The sequence below is a fragment of the Marmota monax genome, unplaced genomic scaffold, assembly GCF_021218885.2.
Source record: "Marmota monax isolate L192 unplaced genomic scaffold, Marmota_monax_Labrador192_F-V1.1 WCK01_AAM20220418_F8-fsc00001, whole genome shotgun sequence".
In the NCBI taxonomy this organism is placed as follows: domain Eukaryota; kingdom Metazoa; phylum Chordata; class Mammalia; order Rodentia; family Sciuridae; genus Marmota; species Marmota monax.
In genome coordinates this window covers 28,157,353-28,178,005 of record NW_026693777.1, presented here as the reverse complement: position 1 = coordinate 28,178,005, position 20,653 = coordinate 28,157,353, and positions in this window count along the sequence as shown.

The following is a 20,653-nucleotide window of genomic DNA, read 5'->3' as shown; positions in this document are numbered from 1 at the left end:
TTTTGTGGTTTAATTGAACTTTTTGTTATTCTATTTTCTCTCCTATCTTTATTAATGTTGCCATTTTTTTAATCTTCAAATTCTAAAATGATTGCCCTTGAGTTTGCTAGTGAAAACCCAGCCTCTACCTCAGAGCAAAGCCTGTCCAAGGGTGTGACCCTTGTCTTTGGAAAGACCCAAGAGCACTCCTAGGCACATACTCACCCTGCTGAGTTGTTTGTCTGCAAAAAACAGGAGAGATCTGTGGAGCCAGGTGTCCCTGACTCAGTCAGGCTAGGTGAGGACCCATAGCAACCCCCTAGCAACCACCAATCAGCATGAGACAGGGAAAATACTTGGGATGCCAGATGACCCTCCCAGGAGTATATGGTGGTTGATAACATGTTGGGAAACCATGTAGTTCAGCATGTACTCCCCTTGTGGCTTAAACCAATCAGTTCAAATGAATCCCCCTCTTGTACTAACCAAACACCTTACCCAACTTGTTCCCTCCAGTGAATGTGCTAATCGTGTTTTAGAGTTGTTTTATGATTTTCCCGTGGTGTGTGATGATTTGCTAAGAGATGCTATGATGTATGTGAAGTCCCTGCCTTCCCCAAAGAGTGTATAAAACTGCTGCAAACCCTGGGCTCGAGGCCTCTCAGCATCACCAGTTGCTGTGTGCTTGGAGGACAGAGCTAGCTCGCAATAAACACCTCTTTGCTGCTTACATCGATCTTGGTCTCTGGTGGTCTTTTGGGGGTCCTGAACTGGAGCTTAACACTAGACACAATTATAACTAATCCACATCTACTGCCAAACAATACTATACTGCTTCACAAAATAATCCTAATTCCTCCCACCTGTCCTTTGTATCATTGCTGTCATTAATTTTACTTGTACTTAATTATGTGGGTAGTTAGGTTAGTATGCATATGTTTGCTTACAACAATGGTAAGGTATGGGGGGCACATTCTATAGTTCTATGATTGGTTTTTAGTCTTTTGGTGAGTCTGTGTTCCCAGACTGTGAACTTCACTAGCACTTTGCAGTTCCCCTTACCCTGTAGGTGGGACATTGTTTTAGTCAGCTTTTCACAGCTATGACCAAAAGACCTGACAAGAACAAATTCAGAGTGGGGAAAGTTTATATGGACCTCACAGTTTCAGAGGTCTCAGTCCATTGATGGCTGACTTCATTGCACTGGGCCCAAGATGAGACAGCACATCAAGGCAGAAAGGTTTGAAGGGGAAGAAAAGCAGCTCAGGACATAGCACCAGGAAGCAGAGAGTGCTTTTACTCCCCAGGCAAAATATATCAATCCCAAAGGTACACCCCCAATGACCCACCTCCTCCAGCCACACCATACCTGCCTATAATTACCACCTAGTTAACCCATTCAATTGGAGTAATGTACTGATTAGATTAAGGTTCTCATAACCCAATTATTTCACCTCTAACATTCCTTGCATTGTCTCACACATGAGCTTTTGGGGGATACCTCACATCTAAACTATAACAGATAGAATATTTAGAGGGGGCTAGAATTGGGTATTTTCCTTCCCCCAGGTTGCTTATGTTCTGATAAAACCTCAGCAGATTAGGTTCTGATAAAATAGTTTCTTCTGAAGGCAGGGCCTTCTTAAAGAGAATGGAATTCTGTAATACTTTTCCCTGCCCCTTCCAGAAGCATGAGGGGGTTTTCCTTTGATATTCATTGTGAAGATTGACAGAGCTTTTAGAGGTAAAACACCATGCAAAAATGTGGGTGTTTTCTTAGGACTGGGTTCTCCTAGAGATTTTAATTCTCAGATTGTCGACACTGAGCTTCCAGCAATTTGTCAACTATTGTTTAAGTTTTCCTACCCTGGCACCAGCTCCTACAGTGGTTTCTACTCTGGTAAATTGGAATTTTCTGTGTTTACCTGTCCTTCCAAGTTTTAGGACAGTGGTTCCTATGACCTCACTTCTTTGACGAATCTAAGAAGAGTTGTTAATTTTTCAGTTTGTTTAAAATTTTACTCATTGTTAGGACAAAATGAAGAATCTAAGTTCCCTACTTAGGATGAATTGGAAACCCAAACTCTTGCATTTTAAAATTTTTTATTAGTTTTTAATTATGGAAACTTATTTCTACAAGTCCAAATCCTCTAAATAATGGATTGAACTTCATCAAAACTTGAAGTGGTATTTTCATGCCACATATTAATTTATTCAACAGATGTTTGTGAAACCCCTGTATTAGGCTCATGCTGGGCAGATAGTATTGAGCACACCAGGCAGAACCCTTATCCCCATGGAACTATATTGGACAGCAAGTCTCTTGATACTCTTTGTAGTTCCCCTCCTTCCTTATCTGCCAGACTGCTGTGTTTCCCTTCTCTTCTTCAGGGACTCCCCATGAAGGAGAATTCAAAAGTGATCTTGAGTGGTTAAGGAAAAAGACAACTACCTATGATTCCTCTTTCTAATTTTTCTGTATTCATATTATATATAATAGCTCTGAGCGTTCACATGCAAAAAAATAGGGGAAAGTTTTAACAATGACAAAAATGCAACTATCTCAGGATTTTGAGGATTGTGTTCCACAGGACAAATATACATTAACCTTAAATCTCTAACCAGAAACAGTGGGTCTCTACTTACATTTTATTTATTAATTTATGTTATTTATTTTGCCTGACTAGAAATATTTCTTTTTTCATTGATTCATTTTTATGATGACAAATAATTTTCAAGTTTATTTCCTATTTTTATTTGTTTATATACAAGGCCAAACCACAAACAGGTATGGCCAAGACTTGTTATGTTACCTTTACACATTCCTGCTGGATCTTCCTCTGGTTCACTGACCAGGTTAGCTGGGAGGGGAGGATGTTCTTAGGTGGCACCATCTAATTTTTTTTTTTTGGGGGGGGGTGCCGCAGTCTGGCTGGGCACAAAATCACGAGACACTCACAGCCTTGTAGATTCAAACAGCAACTCTTTATTCTCGAACTGTCACCGGCACTCTACACGCACGTTCTGGAAAAAATCCACCTCCACTCGGCTCTGCATCCCAAAATACTCTCTGAATCCCGTGAGAACTCAACGGGAACTCCAGGAGCGGGTGGGCGCCTGAGGCAGCAGGATACTCCCTATTCCCAGCAGGATACACCCTAAACCTGGACCCACCCTAATCCAGCAGGATCCTCCCTAAACCCGGATCCACCCTGGTCCTTGAGCAGGGTCACCTTTCTCAAACATTCATGCAATGTCACTGCAATTGACCTGGGTCCAAGGCAGGCCCATTTCCACAATGGAGAGTCCTCCCTCTAAGCAACATTGGGTAGACTGACAAAGAAATTGCCATGCGTCATTCCTACTTGGAAATGGCTCTCAGCAGGGGGGTACAGGGGATTGAACTCAGGGGTACTAGACCACTGAGCCACATCCCCAGCCCTATTTTGTATTTTATTTAGAGACAGGGTCTCACTGAGTTGCTTAGTGCCTCTCTAAATTTCTGAGTCTGGATTTGAATTCACCATCCTCCTGCCTCTGCCTCCTGAGCCACTGGGATTATAGGCGTGGGCCACTGTGCCCGGCAGGTGGTACCATCTTGATGCCCTGGGTCAGGGAGGGAAGGGCAAGGATGGGATGGGCTGTCCTACCAGTCTGCATTCACACTTATCCAGGACCGGGATGGTCAGGATGCCCCAAATCATATCTCTGCACTCTGGCCCTCTGGACTGATGGTTAACAGTGAGTGAGGATCAGTCCACCTTAGCAGGAGGTGGAAGAAGCCACCCATCCCTCCTGCCGCCTTGATCTCTGGTCACTGGGCCCTGTTTACTTTCTCATGTGCCCAGGTGCCCTTTGGGACAGTCAGCTCATGGTTTTATGTTGATTTGCTGTATCAAGAACTTCTGTTGTTTTTTAGTTAGAGTAAGAAAGAGTTACCTTCGATTCAAAGTTTCTGGCCTTGGTGATATTTTTTCTTGTCTGTACCTGCTGCAATATCCATTCTTGGCCTTTGAATCTTCAGGTTCTTTTGCTAATGATCAGTTGTATTATCATAATTATATCCCTCAATGCTTGACAACTCCTGTAAGAGGTAAGACAATCCTTATTAACCAGTTTTCATTGGTCAGGAAACCCTTCCAGTTCATTTGCATCTAGCTGATATTTCAGATCAACTTCACATAGATTGATTTATCCTCAGAAAATCAAATGACCAAAAGGGATTTTGGAAGTCTAGTCTAACTCCTCATCCATCTCAGCCATTCTGCTATTATATAATTTTTGATATATGGGCAGATTGTTTACATTTCAAATGTTTACAGGGAAGATTCTAGCCTGCAGAGTAGCCCAACAGATTATGCAGAAGAAATAGAAATGATAAAAAGATTAAAAATGGAAGTGAGGAAAGGAGAATACTTTGTGGAGACAGCTCTTGCCTTCAGAATTCATGTCTCGAATGTGTGTCTTGTCTTGACACATTTACAGCCTACTCCTTAGATGGCTGTGTAATTGCTGGTTCAGGCTTTCTGTGACTACCTCTAATTACTGATAATTCGATCTTATTTTAAAGAGTTGGTATACCTTTTATAGCCTATATTTAGGACCACCTCTGAACCATTAAGTCAGATAAGCAGTCATAAACTAGGAAATAGGAACTTTGCTAGTCATCATGGAAGACAGAAAGCAGCTCAGAATGAGGCAGGTCAGAGCCAGATCTGCTTACCAGCTTTCCAAGAATGGGTATTAAGGAATGCCTGGAATCCTCCAGAAGGAAGCATGCAGGAAAGAAATGTGGGAGTGAGCTGAGAGGACCAGTAGCAGAAATGTGAGAAAAAAAATCTCTGTTCCCAACTTTTTTGTGATTAATTTCACCTTAAAAACAAAAACAAAAACAAACAAAAAACGAAGGCATACATGTAATAAGAATGGCCAGCAGAGGGCCCTCAGAACATTGTTTAGTATTCATGTGGTGTCTGAGTTTTTGGTTCTCTTCTCTATTGATTTTTTACCCCCCTTGGTGGTGCTGAGGATGGCAGCCAGGGCCTGGAGCATGCTGGGCAGGTGCTGTACCACTCAGCCACATCTCCAGCCCTTGAATTTATTTCTTTTTAAGGGGGAAAAAAAACCCAGCCTTTTCATCTTATTGGAAAATAGTTGCTCAAAGTATATCACAAGTATTGAGTTATAAACCCTATTTTGTGCAGAATAAGGCATTTCAGCAAAAGCCAATAGGTGGCAAATCCTCGAGAGGAAGAAGCCCTGCACCGGTACATTGGTACTTCCCACAAAGGGAAACACCAGGATTCTTGTTGCTGTTTTTGGGAAAAGAGGATGAGTGGTGGTTGGTGTGTGTGTGTGTGTGTGTGTGTGTGTGTGTTGTTAAACACACTGAATGCCCTTTTCCAATAGTTATGAATAGTTACCAATTAGCTAAATCAATATGCATCAAAATCAGTGGGTCAATCTCTTGAAGGTCACCTGTGAATGCTATGGCTATCTTAGCCCTGAGGGAGGGAGAGAGGAATGCAAGGTTCCTAAATTCCCCTTCAATTCTAGCAATCTGTGATTTCAGTGTTCGGCCTTGATCTAACTTTCCTTCAGTAAGACTCCCAATACGTTATCAACTGGAAACAGATGGAGAGAGGCTTGGCATGTGGAATAAGTTTGGATTACATTTTGGGGAAAGACTTTTGTGTGTGTGTGTGGTACCAGGGATCAAAAACCCAGGGTCTTCTCATGCATGCTCGATGAGTGCTCTATCACTGATCTACATCCCCAGCTTAGAAATGTTGAAGGATGTCAATAACATTTGAGTATGTCTACTGGGATGCAAAGAATATAATATTATAAAAATCACCTTCTTTTTCTTCATTATAAACCTGAATTTGATGTTAACATCTTTTTATTTATTTCTGGAGTCCACAAACTTAGGGTTTATGAGCAACTCTAGAGAAAAATGATTTGTAATGTAAACTCATTGAGCTTACATCTTGGGAGCAAATTTTTACCACTTGCACATTAGAGCACTAATCTCTAGGGTATATAAAGAACTCTTGAATAGTTGAATAAACAGTTTCTAGATTAATTAGCCCTTTAAACCTTCTCCTCTTGGTTTCCTCTGTCATTGTCATGATTGGATAGAACCCTGACACTGCTATGTTTTATGGATGTGTGATGTGTTGGAAAGACAGCCAGTCTTAGCTCTCATTTGGTTATGAACATCTGTTGCTTCTATTGTATCCTTGAATCCTTTGTTTGGAAAACTGACCATCCCCAACTCTGTTAGGGTCTATAAACAAGTCAAGATGGTGCCTGGCATTTTACCAGAGGGAGTGAAGTAACACCAGTGAGCCATTAAGTGTGGAGATTCCTTATTGGTTGACTGCTGTATCTAGTTTATGTTAATTAAGATAAGCTGTGTGGAATGTATATATACCCCTCCTGTCCTACAATAAACAGCTCCCACTCCTGCTGTATCAATCTACACAAGTTCCTCGTCACTCCGCCCCCACCCCCCTTAGTTTGCCCAGCCAGCTGGGCTGCGGCACAACTCCATGTAATTCCAGCAGGCTCCCAGTCACATGGACCTGCCTTCCCAAAGTGGAAAAGTGCACCATTGTGGCCACCAGATCCTCTTTGGAGGATTAATTTTCATACTTGGGGGGACATGAAATATGATCTTTTATTTCTGTTCCTGCTCAATTGGAAGGACACATACCTTTGCCTGCTAAGGTGATCATGCCTATCTACTTTGTCTAATACTAATACGGTCACTCCAGCTTTCTTTTAGTGTTGACATTGTGTATCTGGTTCTGTCCTTTTATTTCCAACCTATTTGCATCTTTTTACTTACTGTGTTTCTTGTAGATAGAATTCAGCTGCTTCTCTCTGATCCTATCTCCAATCTGACAGTCTCTACATTTAAATTGTGTTGTTGACTACTCACATTGAATGTGATTATTGGTGTAATTGGGTTTATGTCTGCCACCTTACAGTTTATTTTTTTGCATCTGTCATTTTTACCACTCTTTTCCTCTGTTTCTGCTTTATTTTTTTGGGGGGGGGGTTTAGTGATTTGATTTTATTTCCTCCTATTGGCTTATTAGTTATTAGTATTACTTTTTTTTTTTCTCTTAGTGGTAGTTATACAGTACATGGAACATTTCTTTGATTTATCTGCCTTGCGTTTGGTATCTCTGAGTGAGTCAATAAGAATCCAACATTTTCCTGAAAACCATTCTTTTGTCATCAGGTTAGCAGTAATTCACCCTTATACAGAAGTGACAGTTTGTCATATAAACATATCCAACTAAACCAAACTAATGTAGCCCCAACCTAACCTCCTGTTAGCCCAATTCTCAGAATGCTGGTGCTTTCCCCACCCTACTTGGCAAGGAGGGAAGTATAATAGAAAGGAAACCAGGGGAAATATGACACCCTTTACAAAGGAAAGTTACTTTTTAAGAATTAGACTTTTAAAAAGTGCAGTGTTATGGGCTGGAGTTGTGGCTCAGTGGTAGAGCACTTGCCTGGCATGAGTGAGGCTCTGGGTTGATTCTCAGCACTGCATATAAATAAAAGAATAAAATAAAGGTCTATCAACATCTAAAAAACATATTTTTAAAAAAAGAGTAGTGTTAGATCACAGCAAAGCTGAATGATAGGTATAGAGATTTCCTAAAGAGCCTCCGCCCATACATATGAACAACCTCCTCCATTATCAACGTCCCCACCAGAGCAACACATTAATGACAACAGATGAACCTACATCATCACCCAAAGCCTTTAGATTTTTAGGATTTGCCATTGGTGTCATACTTTCTATGGGTTTTCCACAAATGTATAATGATATTTATTACTTCATGAAGAAGTTTCACTAACGGAAAAATCTTCTGTGCTATGTCTATTCATCCCTTTCTCCTTCCCAGTCCCTGGTGACCACTTATCTTTTTTATTGTCTCCTTAATTTTGCCTTAAAGGTACTTCTTCACATTTTACAAAAACACATAACTAAGTAGAAATAAGCTCTAGGTCCTCCATCCAAACCTCTCTGGCCTTAATTTGGCCTGGCTTTGCTAGCACCTGTATCTGAGTCTGAGAACTTTTCGTGGCAGGTAGATGTGGGAACTTAATGGCATTTGAGAAATGTCAGATAATTCATTTGTCTTCCCTGTGCTTTAGCATCATCAATCAATAGCTGACTGGAGGTGGTGTGTAACCCCAGCTCACTTGCCCTCAGCTGAGTAACACAAGACACAGAATTCCCTAACAGGATTAAGCTCCTGTTTCACAGAGTAGCAACTTTCTTTTTATAGTAATTTAAAAAAATATCTTTATTCTATTTATTTATTTTTATGTGGTGCTGAGGATCGATCCCAGGATCTCACACATGCTAGGCAAGCGCTCTGTTGCTGAGCCACAACCCCAGCCCCAATTATTTTAATTAAGAACTTTAAGTCAAAAATTGAAAAAAAATATCATGTGCCATTTATTTTAAATATCACTGGATGCTCAAACAGTTTTAGGCTTTTCAAACATGAAAGGTAATTTTAAACTATCTCATTGTCTTGTAATATGTCCCAAATAATTAGAAACATGATTACAACCACATTCCTAGTAGACGAAAAAGTGAGGACCATAAAATTGTGACACCTTTTAAAAGTTCATAGGCTCAAAAGATAACTGCTACCCTTTAAAAAAGGGGAGAAAATGAATCTTGACCATTAAGGACTTGGACATAGGATAGAGATTCATAATTAATTCATACTGACTTATTCATTGTTCATGCACATTTAAAATTCTTTTAAGATCTTGTTCATTTATCTTCTATCTAAAAAGAAAGGAGAAAATTGGTCTATATTGCCTTCTATGTTAATTTCTGTCTGTAGTTTTCAGTGGTAAATGCACGAATACAAGTCTGTTTTCCAGTGAGAGCAAGTCTGGCTGTTCAGCCTGGAGGAGGTGGGGAATCCTGGGCACCACCAATGTGGGTCTTGTGTCCCTCCACAACTTGTCTTTCTGAGATTGTCAGATGCAACATGATGCTCAGGCCAGGTGCGTAAAACCTACTTGTGAGACTGACTTTACAGGAATAGTTTCTGCAGCCACCCAGAGTAGCAATTTTCTTGATTGTGTCCTCAATCGGCTGCCTTCCCTAAATGCCTTCTCCATTCCCCTTCTGGTGATTCCTGGGATCATCTCCTAACCAACTGCAGCATTCAGTCCTTGTCTGCTCCTGGGGTGCTGTAACAGAAACTCAAGGAAATGAATTGCAAGAGCACTTCCCATGACAAAAGACTGTGCAAATGAGAAGTTGTGAAGCTTAAGCTCCATGAACTTCATGGTTGGCCACTCCAGGAGAGAGCTTGCAACCTGTTTTGCAGTGACCTCTGGGGGTTGCAGCCCAGCAATTATGGCAACAAGACCTATTTTGGTAGAGAAGCCCTGAAATAGCTGTACTCAGATCTGTTTGACTTCTGCAGGTTATGAAGAATATTTGAAAAATTTCCAAAATCTCTGAAGAGAGGATGGGAGAGAACTGAGAACTGAGAGGCATGGAGACTCAGTACAGTATGCAGGACGGACAGCCTACCCCAGAGGCTCCAGAAAGAATATTATTGATTCTTGGAGATGAGCAGCACCTTGCAGACTGAGGTGGTGCCTAAGTCAGGAGGAGAAAACCACTGAGCTTCCTCCTTAGCAGTCACTATCCTAGGCCAATGCCAAGAGTATGGTAGGAAATAACACTAGCTAGGAAGATTGAGGTGGATGCTCAGGAGATGGCAGCCAGCATTCAAGGCCTCAAGATGGGGATGAAGGACATCACTAAAATGAGATATTCTCCACATCCCACCAGCAAGGGGTCATAGCAAGACCTGTACATCTTCCCCCAAACCTGGATCCTGACTGGGGAGAGAAAAACAAGAGGGAAAGAATCTGAACAGATTGTGTTTTATTCCTGGGGTGACTAAAGTACCTGAAATAAGTAAGGGGACAGTTTTGATTAGTAATGGATATGGGAGTTTCAAAGCTAGGATTGCAAAGAATATTCTAAGATAGTATACCTGAGACATCTTCCTTATACTTAGTAACCCCTATACTTATCATTGAGCATTTGTCTTTGCATATGAGTCTTTTTTTAAACATCAAACCATTTTATGCATATATAATATATATGTATTCATTATATGTATACATACACACATATATATATATATACGTATATCTGTATACATATGTGTGTGTGTGTGTGTGTGTGTATATATATATATATATATATATGTATTTTAGTTGCAGATGGACACATACCTTTGTTTTATTTTTATGTGGTTCTGAGGAATGAATCTGGTGCCTCATGCGTGCCAGGCTCGTGCTCTACACTGAGCTACAGCCCCATGCCCACATGAGTGTTTTTAGCTCTGTTGGATAAATTCTGAGAAATGGCTTGCAAAAATTATTGATTTAAAAATATATTTTTTAATAAAAACACCTTCAGCCACGCGACCAGCACGCTAGCTTCATATTAGAGGTTTGAAACATAGAAACTAACTAGCGAGTTCAAATTAAAGACACATAACTCTCAAATTACCTTTTTCTTGCCCAGCTCAGAGACGGCTTCTCCCAGCTCTTGCCTCTAGCCACCTGATGCGGTAGCGAGGTTTACACAAGAGACCAGCAAGAGAGAGAGAAGCGCGCCAGGGAGTGAGCTTTTATTGGGGAACAAAAAATTCAGGGGAAAATTCAATCCAATGAAGGTCCAGGGGGGCAGGCAGCATTCCAATGTCAGGGTCAGTGATTGGTTTTCAGGTCAGCAGTCAGTCACACCCCCACCCGGACAAGCCCTCACACCTGGGGAAGGGTGGGGAAGGCTCTGACACAGCTTGTCTAAGCGCCTCACTCCCAGCCAGGGAGGTAGCTCAAATCACGTGCAAGAACGGCTTCCCACAACACCTATTTAATTTCATTATTAGGTCTAAAAGTTGTTCAATTGAGTCTTTTGGGTAGCTTAAATATATAATAACTTCATCTATAAATCTTTCCTTTTTCTTTTTGGTACTGGAAATTGAACCCAGGGGCACTTTACCATTGAGCTACACCCTTAGCCGCCCCCACCCTTTTTTTGAGACTGGGTCTCACTAAGTTGTTGAGGCTAACCTTGAACTTGAAATCCTCCTGCCTCAACCTCCTGAGTTGCTCAGGTTGCAGGCGTGTGCCACCATGCCCAGCTTTATCTGTGAATCTTGATAATTTTTTTTCATGCTTCCTTTACTATGTATTTCTGGCTATCATTTTATATCTTCTTGTACTGACTAGACTTCTAGAAACACATACACCCCCCCACACACACACACACACACACAGACACACACTGTATTAGGGTTCTCTAGAGGAACAGAACCAACAGGAAGTATGATTATAAAAAGGGTATTTATTAGATTGGCTTACGAAACCAGAAGTGAGATAGTCCACAATGACTGAAGGCTGGAGAGCTGGAGGAACCAGTATCTGCACAGTCCCAGATGCTGAAGCCTCAGAACAGGAGGGATCAATGGAGACTTAAGGCTTCTGGAAACTCCCTGGAGAATCACTGGCAGAGTCCACTTTGGAAGAGTGAAGGAGCGAGAGTCTGATATCTTCAGGTGATCACAACAGCAATCAAGAAACTGTTCAGGAAGAATCAAGCTTGCATCTGCTGCAGTTTCCTTGTTCTTTCAACTTTTCTTCCATCCAAGCTTCCAACCTATTGGATGGTGCTGCCCACGCTGAGGGCGGGTCTCCACTTCAATTTGCTATTCCACATACCAATCATTCCTAGACGCACCCTCATTGACACACCCAGAGGCCTCTTAATCTTCAGTATCTCTTAATCCAATCAAGTCGACAATTCAAATTAATCATCACACACACATACACATACAAATTCTCAGTTTTATTCCTGATTTCAATAGGAATAATACTATATATTATTTTAAGCAGTATTAACTAGTACATAATGTGTATTAAGTCATCTGATATGTTATTATCCGTTAAGGCACTTTTCTAAGCATTTCATATGTGTTATCTTATTTCATTGTCATGACACACCATGACAAGCTCTGTCCTTATCCCCATTTTACAATGAAGACACTGGCCAGAGAGCTTAATTTACCTGGGATGGGAAGTGCAGAGGATATAACCTCTGACTCTCTGGCCTGGTGGTCCTTGCCTCTAGCTGAGGGTACCAGTAAATGTTTGCTTTAGCTTTGTGTAGCTGTGATCAAAAGACCTGACACGAATAACTTAGAGGAGGAAAAAATTATTTTGGCTCATTTTCCAAGGTTCAGTCCATGGTTGGCAAACTTCATTGCTCTGGGCAAAGGGGGAAGCAGAACATCATGGCAGAAGGGTGTGGTGGAGGAAAGCATCTCAGGACATCACATCCAGGAAGCAGAAGGGAACTTTGCTCACTAGGGACAAAATATAAACCCTAAAGTCATGCCCCTAGTGTCCTATTTTCTCCAGTCATACCCTATCTGCCTACAGTCACCACACAGTTAATAAATGTAAGTAGAATTAATAATTTGTATACTTATAATTCATATAAGTAGAATTAATCCACTGATTAGGTTGCAATTCTCATAATCTAAAAATTTCACCTCTGAACTTTCTGGTATTATCTTATACATGAACTTTTGGGTGACAACGTATTCTAAACCATGATGATGTCACATCCAACTTTCTGGAAAAAACCCTAATCCATAACATTTGCTAACTTAAGAGAGAGAGAGAGAGAGAATTTTTTTAATATTTATTTTTTGGTTTTCAGTGGACACAACATCTTCATTTTTTCTTTTTTTTTTTTTAATTTTTATGTGGTGCTAAGGATCGAACCAAGCGCACTGCACATGCCAGGCGAGCGCGTTACCGCTTGAGCCACATCCCCAGCCCAACATTTGCTATTTTTTGTGGTGTAAATACTACCACTACAGCTGACATGGCATCACTGAACATGAATTGGGAAGAGATCCTCACAATTCTTCAAATCTGGAGCTGACTATTCCAGCCAGTTACAGTATATCGCAGCCTCTGGTGTTCCACCCCAGTTCAAGCAGGTGGTTACTGCTTAAGGCATTGTCTGGTTTTTTTTTTTTTTTTAAAGAGAGAGTGAGAGAGATAGAGGTAGAGAGAGAGAGAATTTTTTAATATTTATTTTTTAGTATTTGGCGGACACAACATCTTTGTTTGTATGTGGTGCTGAGGATCGAACCTGGGCCGCACGCATGCCAGGCGAGCGCGCTACCGCTTGAGCCACATCCCAGCCCCGAATTGTCTGGTTTTAAGAAAGAGAAATCAGCTAAAGGTGGCCTGAGTAGAATGTGGAATGTACTATAGAGATACAGTCCTGGAAGGAAGGACAGAAAACTGCGGGGTTTGATAGGGACTGGGAATGAGGAGCAGACATGCTGTTCAAAGTTCTCTACTGATGTTAAGTGTTCTCTGTATCTCCAACACCCATTGCTTCTGAATGCCCTCTTTGAGGTTACTGCCAACAGCAGAGAAGGAGGCCCCTTCTGATTGGCTCAGGGGGTCCCAGGTCAGCCTCAGGGTAGCCATCCATGGCCATGTGGCTTCAGAGAGTCTGTTTGCCTTTGTTCATGTTCACTTTGGAGATGCCAGTCTAGACTTCTAGCCCCTTCTATCTCTAAAACCCTGTTACACTTACAACCCATTGTTGTGCTATTGCCCTCTAGGGTCCTCCATTCTGGGCCCTGATCTCCTTTCTGATGACATCCCTGTTCATCTTTCTACTTTGGTTTGGATATACTGTGTCCCCTACCATATGATCTCTTCTGTGCACATTTCTACCATGATGCCACCCACCATGTCATTTTTGTGGTGTGTACTGATAAATACAACCAATAAGAGTGTAAGTTATAGGTTATGGATTAGTAAAAAGTATAGATTATAGACATAAGATTTTGATAAGTGAAATAAGATAATTATAAAGCAAGACTGTCATAGACAGGCCTACGGCTCCATTTTGCTGCCTTTTATAAAAAAACTGTTACAAGAGCTGTTTCTGAGAAACTTAAATGAAAGCTATTTTCTTATAATATATAGTTTTCTGTACTTTGTACCCCACAAAAATGTACTCAGCCCAGGCTATGGTAGTCTTGGTGACCCAAGACTTTGATTAAGATTCATGCCCCTGCTAACTACCCACTTGAACTCAAGATACGGTTGTCTAACACCCACTCAAACCCAAGATGTGATTGTGAGTTGCTGTACTAATTGCTGTCTTAGCTTCTATGATTGGCCTGTTTGCATGATGCTAAGGAAATCCACTGAGATGTGGTTTTCATCTTCAGGTTCCCAGGATATAGGCCAGGAAATTGCTGTTCTCCCACAGAGCTTCATTCTCTATGGGTAGGTGACCGACCCTGGCCAGGTAAGTAAAGCTCTCATTGATTTGAATTCGGACTTTGAGTGTTTTCTGAAGTAGCTCCCCATAACATCATGATGTAGCAATGGGAGCTCTTAACAGAAACTGAATCAATGGGGGTTCCTCTTGGACTTTTAGCCTCCAAAATTGTTATCTAAATAAATCTTAATTTAAATTAAAAAAAAATTTTTAGTTGTAGTTGGACACAGTAGCTTTATTTATTTTTATGTGGTGCTGAGGATTGAACCCAGTGCCACTGAGCTACAGCCCCAGACCATTAATTTTTTTTTTTTTTTTTTTTGGTACTGGGGATTGAACTCAGGGGCACTCGACCACTGGCTACATCTCCAACCCTATTTTGTATTTTATTTAGAGACAGGGTCTCACTGAGTTGCTTAGGGCCTCATTAAGTTGCTGGGGCTGGCTTTGATCCTCCTGCCTCAGCCTCCTGAGCTGCCGGGATTACAGGTGTGCTTTACTGTGGCCAGCTAAATAAATCTCTTTTTAAAATAAAGTACCTAGCCTCAGTATATAAGCCTACAGTTATAGCTGTAGGACCTTAGTACATTTTTCTTTGCTCGCTCTCCCTTTTATAGCGTGCTAGTCAGTTTTTCATCACTGTGACAAAATGTCTGAGAAAAATAACTTAAAGGAGGAAAGATTCATTTTTTTTTTAACCCATGAGTTATTTTCTTATGAACATTTGGGTTAAATGCATTCCGACAGTGATGCTGGCCCATTGAGAAACAGTGTTATCTCTGACAGACACGTTTTCTACTCTAAAGGAGTTTCTAGAATATGGAATGTAGACATTTAAAATCAAGGACAATCAGTGTTTGGACATGGGCACATATAAGGTAGGATGCAGGGGCAATAGGAGGCTCCAATCTACACTTTGAGAGTAAAGGAAAATATCTTAGGATGGATGAAGTAGTAAAAACTGAGCTCTGTGCATTTTGAAAATGACAGTTCTAAAGATGACAGCAAGGACAGTCCCATAGGTGTCAGGAAAGATTCATTGTTTCAGAGGTTTCAGTCCATGACTGAATGGCTCTATTGTTTCTGGGCCTATGGTGAGGCAGTCCATCATGGTGGATGCACTGGTGATTTCATTGTTTGGCTCTGGAATTTCCCCCAAAGTCTCATGTTGAAGACATGGTCTCCAGTACAACAAGGTTGGAAGTGGGCATTTCAGGCAATGATTGGATTATGAGGATTTATCAGTGGATTAGTCTATTTGATGGATTCGTTGATAGCTGAACGAACTACTGGGAAATGGGACCTAGTTGGAGGAAGCAGGTCACTGGGGGAGTACCCTGGAGGATTATCTTCTCCCCAGTCCCACCCCACTACCTGTTTCCTGGGTATCACAAGCTGAGACCCTCCACCACACCCTTCTGACTGGATGTTCTCCTCACCTCAGGCGCAAAGAAATAGAACCAGCTGACCATGGATTCAAATCTCTGAAACTGTGAGATGAAATGAATCTTTACTCTCCTAAGCTGTTCTCGCTAAGTATTTTGGTCACAGCAAAAAAAGATGACTAACGCCCAGCATGGTGTTTTATACCTGTAATCCCAGCAACCTGGGAGGCTGAGGCAAGAGGATCACAAGTTCAAAGCCAGCCTTACCAAAAGCAAGGCACTAAGCAACTCAGTGAGACCCTGCCTCTAAATAAAATACAAAATAAGGCTGGGGATGTGCTCAGTGGTCAAGAGCCTCTGAGTTTAATCAGAGGTAAACCCTCTACCCCTCACCACCCCCCAAAAAGCTAACACAAAGATCAAGTCTTCAACACATAAGCTTCTGGGGTACATTTCAGACCCAAACATAACACTAGATTTCTTGTTGACCCTTGGATATTATAAGCACATTCTCACATCAAGGCCTTTGAATATAGTCTTATAGAATATGGAAAGCTATCCCATAGGCTTTCTTATGGTATATACCTTCCTTTCATTCAGGGCTTTTCCTCAGAGTGTCCCTCCCTGAGTGTCCCGCCTCAGCGATCTACTCCATCAGTGCCTGTTTTCTTTCCTGTTTTCTTTTCTTCCAAGTGCTTAAACTTGCATGAAATTATATACTAGATTATCTGCTTATGGCCTCCCTATGGGAATGTAACCAACGGCTACAGGAGCTTTTCTTGTTCAAGACTGTAATCTTAGCATCTGGAACAGTGCTTGGTGTGTAGAAGCTACTCTAAACTCATTCTCTGAATGTGTGATTAAATGCATAAATGAATGAATTGCAGACATATTAGGAAGTTATATGACTAAAAACAAACCTTGACTATTAACTTAGTTTTCTGTATTTAAACAAAATAGTATTTCTTTAAAAATGAGATGTAATTCAGATTTTTAATGGTCGATCTTCCCTAAACTACCCCTTAGTGTGCTTTCTCCCAAGCCCTCTGGCAGTATTCTAAACCAGTGTGGTTTTACAGTAATCCATAGAAATGGGCTTACTTTGTTCATTCAAGGCAGGAAGTAGTTGATGATAATTATAATTTGATGACAGTATGCTTCCATGGTAAAAAAGGGAGTGGCACAAAGAGCTGGCATTCTGTTTTTAAAGGCTCTGTGCAAGCAACAAACATTATGTGTTTGCTTACAAGGCTGTTTCATGGATGATCTCTGAAAAAGTCATCTTTAGTTAAACCCCAGGACAGTAATGAAATAAAGGGATGAGGAAACAGTCCTCGCCTGAAAAAAGAAAAAGAAAAGAAATAATTGAGAGAAGCATATTGTTGCGGCGGGGGCGGGGGGGGGTTGTTATATTTCTCTTTCTCATGAAAAATTCAGAGCAAGAAGAAAAATGTTGTTTTCACAAAATAAGTATCCATTTGGTCATAGACAAGCCCTTTTTCTTTCCAAAGCTGGAGAGATTTTCAGCTGAAGAAAATTGACAACTGTGCCTCCAGGCTGAATTTTATAGTTTTCACCAGCAACATCTGTGTTATGATGGCTGTATGTTGCCCTGAACAAATTCAAGATTAACTATAGGCTGGGTGTTCTCAGATAATACCAGAAAAATGAACATCCCTTTTCTGTGGGGGGTATAGACCTCATGCCCTTAACTGGAAAAAATTACCTCAGAAGTTGTTGCTTTTAGATAGACATTGATATATTCTGGTAAAATAAAATATTTATGCTGCTGGAGCTGTGATTTCCAATCTTAGACAAGCTTAGAATTTTCTTCCTTTCTTTCTTTGCTGGGGATTGTACCCAGGGCACTTACCACTGAGCTGCACCCAAGCCCTTTTGATTTTTTAATTTGACTGGGGTTCTCATTAAGTTGCTTAGGTTCTCACTAAGTTGTTGAGGCTGGCTTTGAACATGCAGTCCTCCTGCCGCAGTCTCCCAAGTGGCTAGGATGATAGGCATGCGCCATCAGTGCCTGGGCCAAGCTTGGGTTTTCAACATTACATCCATTTGGAAGCTTAAACACAAACAAACAAGCAAACAAGCATTCTAGAGCCAGAGCTCTCTACCACTCCCAACCCCCAATCAAAAGGGGGACCCAGAAATCTTGACTGTTTTTACTTTTTTGATCACTTTACAGGTAATTTTAACTGAGGCCGGCATTGAACACTGATGTCCTCTGGCCCTTGCCACAGTGTTTAGCTGAATTCCATCCTGGATGGTGCTTTCTGGTGGCGCTACTCATCCTGCTGCTCCCCTGCCAAATTGTGAAGGGGGCTAAGTAGGTCTCCACTCTCTCATTTGCCTTTCTTGGTGCTTTCATTCTTCTCTGTGCCCACAATTCAGTGATTAGTGTAGCTACTCTACATTCTTGAAAAACAATACCACAAAGTTCTTGCCTTTTGCTGTATACCGTTACGACTTTCAAACAAAATGAAACAAAACACACCATATAATAGAAAATAAGTGTGGAATACCACATGATGAAGCTGGTGTGTTAGAAATAAAATTTGGGAAAGAAGGAAGAGACCCTGGGTCCCAGCAGATTACCTTTGGTAAACAATGTTCTACCCCAAAGGGGATTTCTGCTGGGTGACTTTGGAAAATGAATCTCTCTGTTCTCAGTTACCTCATCTATAAGATGGGGATGATGTTAATACCAAAACACAAAATGTTGCAAGGATTAAATATGTAAAGCATTTGAAGAGTGCCTGGCATACAGAGGCAGCCCATGCACATTGGCAGTTACTGTGATCATAATTATGGCTTCAATTCTTGAATTTACAGTCGGGGAGGGAGAGTTCCACATGGAGCAAGCAGATATACTCAGATAAGGCATTATGATTGATTGTCTTTGCAGCTAACACATTCTGATAGAGTTTTGAGAAATATTTTGAGCTTTTTGCATCTTCATCTACATTGGGTATAGCTTGTGTACCCCAGGCGATGTTTAATTTAGGCCATCCATTTAAATGTACAAATTCCAAGAGCTTTTGAAACAAGTCCTTTTCTTTACTGTCTAATCAGCCTTGAATATATAAGACTCTTGAGAAATGATGGAAATGAGTGTAAGCAACTGCATAGCTGGAGAGAAACAAGTGCTTCTCTAATTGACTAGTTAACACATCCATTAATTAATCCAGCTAACATTTAATAGTAAACTCTGCAACAGATGTTGTGCTAGGAAGTGTTGATACCACAGGGAGAAGACATGGTCTGTACCCTCATGAAGCTCACAGTCCGGTGAGTTTGCAGAAGGGAGCTTTGTCCAATTTCAAGTGACAGAGCAGAGCAATAAAGGCATGCTTTGCCCCTCTGACTTCAGCCCCTGGGAGTTTCCAGTCCTACTTTAAAATTTCCAGTTTCACCATAATATCTGAGGACACTATGCAGAGGTTGCTGCATTTATTTATCCTGTCAAGGATCTTTTTTGAAAAATCTAGCTGGTCAAACAATTTATAAATTCATCTGCTGGAAATAAGCTTCTTGCTGAGTACAAAAATAGTAGGAGGAGTACTCACAGAGTGCTGGGAATAGATGTGCCCAGGGATGGGGTTGTCTTGGGAAAAATCTGAATGCTCATCCCCTGACATATCAGGCTTTTTGTCTTCGTAGTAAGATTGGTCTGGATGGACTTAATGTCGAATTTCTATTTTTCCTTTTTTGAAGTTTCCATTTGAAGGTTTCAAGAGAGTTTTTTTTTATTATTCTGTTCTAAAATTTTATTAGATTCTTGGAAGTTTCTGGATTGCTTCATCCTGCTGCTCCCCTGCCAAATCCTGAAGGGGGCTAAGTATGTCTCCACTCTCTCATCTGCCTTTCTTGGTGCTTTCATCCTTCTCTGTGCCCACAGTTCAGCTATTTTTTTTAGACTATGCTAGACATGGAGCTGAATCATATACAAAGGAAGTTCATAAAAATTGCACGAAAATATAATTTTTACAAATAGAACAACTTCTGGACTGAACATTTCTAAGATTTCCTTTGGTTTTATTTTACTTATTTAAAAAAATTCTTTTAGTTGTAGATGGCCACAATACCTTTATTTATTTATTTTTATGTAGTGCTGAGGATCAAACCCAGGGCCTCACACGTGCTAGGCAAGTGCTCTACCACTGAGTTACAATTCCAGGCCCATTCTTTAAGTTTCAAAGAGCTCTAAAATAAACATCATAATCTAAGAGTTCTTAATTTTGAGCTATTATTAATTCATAATGACCTTTCACATCTGACATTATTCCATTCCTTTCTTGAAGCCTTTCTGTTATGGTCAACTCACAAAAATGTGACCTAAACAAGCTTAGTGTCCAATATAGCGTAATTGTGATTTTTCTTAGAAATTCACTTTCATTTGTATCAAGTCTACTCTCTCATCTATTTATTCTATATGGTATAATTTGCTTTTAAAAGCATGGTGTGGTAGCAAGGTTCTAAGAGGGACTCCAAATTACTATGGTTTGGCATTCATGCCCTGCATAGACACTTCTGTTGGCATTTGACTCCTGTTTACCAACAGATGTGCTGGATGTACTGCAGAGCCAGTTCCATGACTAGAGACCTCGAGACTGGCAGCTTCTGTTTCTTCTTCTTGGGACATTTGCTTTTGGGAGCCCTTGGCTAATAGAAAAAAAGGGCTGATATCCCTTTTCTTCATAGAAAATGTCTCCACCCAGCAGCAGAGGCCATGGGAAGTGGCTCTGAGACTGTATGGAGAAGAGGCAGGGCCCAGCTATTCCAGTGTGCTAATTAAGCTTCCAGATGACTCTAGTCCAGACTCTGGTCTGATTTTAACTACATGGGAGATTTCAAAAGAAACCAGCAGAAGAGTCAC